The sequence below is a fragment of the Aphanomyces invadans genome, assembly GCF_000520115.1.
Source record: "Aphanomyces invadans strain NJM9701 unplaced genomic scaffold supercont1.21, whole genome shotgun sequence".
In the NCBI taxonomy this organism is placed as follows: domain Eukaryota; phylum Oomycota; class Saprolegniomycetes; order Saprolegniales; family Verrucalvaceae; genus Aphanomyces; species Aphanomyces invadans.
The window spans coordinates 473,736-474,707 of NW_008580166.1; positions in this window are offsets into that span (position 1 = coordinate 473,736).

Here is a 972-nt window from a genome sequence, read left to right on the forward strand (position 1 = left end):
ATGGCACAATCTTTATGGACCAGAGTAGTAGTTTTCTTTCGACAACATTGCTCGATTTGCTCGATCCGTTACACTTGGATGCTACAATCGTGTCGTCTGGAGCGCCATAAAAACAAGAAAGCTATAGCCACTCTACCGGGTGTATACACCTAAGTCAATCGGCTATTTAATCGTATATCGAAACCAGCTGTGATAGCTGACGAGGTGACACCGCAGAAGTTTCGTCTGGTGGTGGTGCCCGGCATGCATGTTGAAGGGAGGCTTGCGAACGCGTCTCTGCAAAAGGACACAATTTAGAACGTAGTGCCGTCAAAGATTCAGTTGATGTACCTGATCCCAAGTGCCGCGCCGATGCATCTATACCTTCGACCTTGTGGTACGAGTGATAAAAGTTGACACCACACATGACTATGACGGCCATCAAGTCATCCATACTCGGCCACGAATGGTCGACACCAAATGACCAGGCACCGAAACTTAGAACTTTTGGCCTGAAGATGCTTGACGTCTCCCTAGAGGGGCGCCTTCATGTTAGATAGCGACTTCTAAATTTTCTTGAACCTGCACGTTTGGAGGTCCCCTACTTCCTCCAACTTGCGCTACCCTTGGTGACGCCGAGAATGTCCGACTCTGAAGCTCAGCCTCCTAAACTTCTTTTTGTTTTGTGCGCTTACGCCTTCCCCCGAGATCGTCACACACACACCCCTGGTGTCAAACAAGTGACCTTTCCAGGATATCACCCATTCCTTAGTCCATTACAGCCACTGGGGAGAAACTCGTGAGTTTTGGCGGGGTCACGATCGTGATGCAAACGGTCTCAAAAGGGGGGCGTCACTGTCACTCTTGTCGCTCATTCTCCCTGGACTTTGCTGACCGGTCGCACGACTTGAGTCTTCTCAGACGAACCTAGCACTAAAGAATTCTTTGTAGTGTCTCGTGGAGACGACAAACCAATAACACCAACGAGGGGAG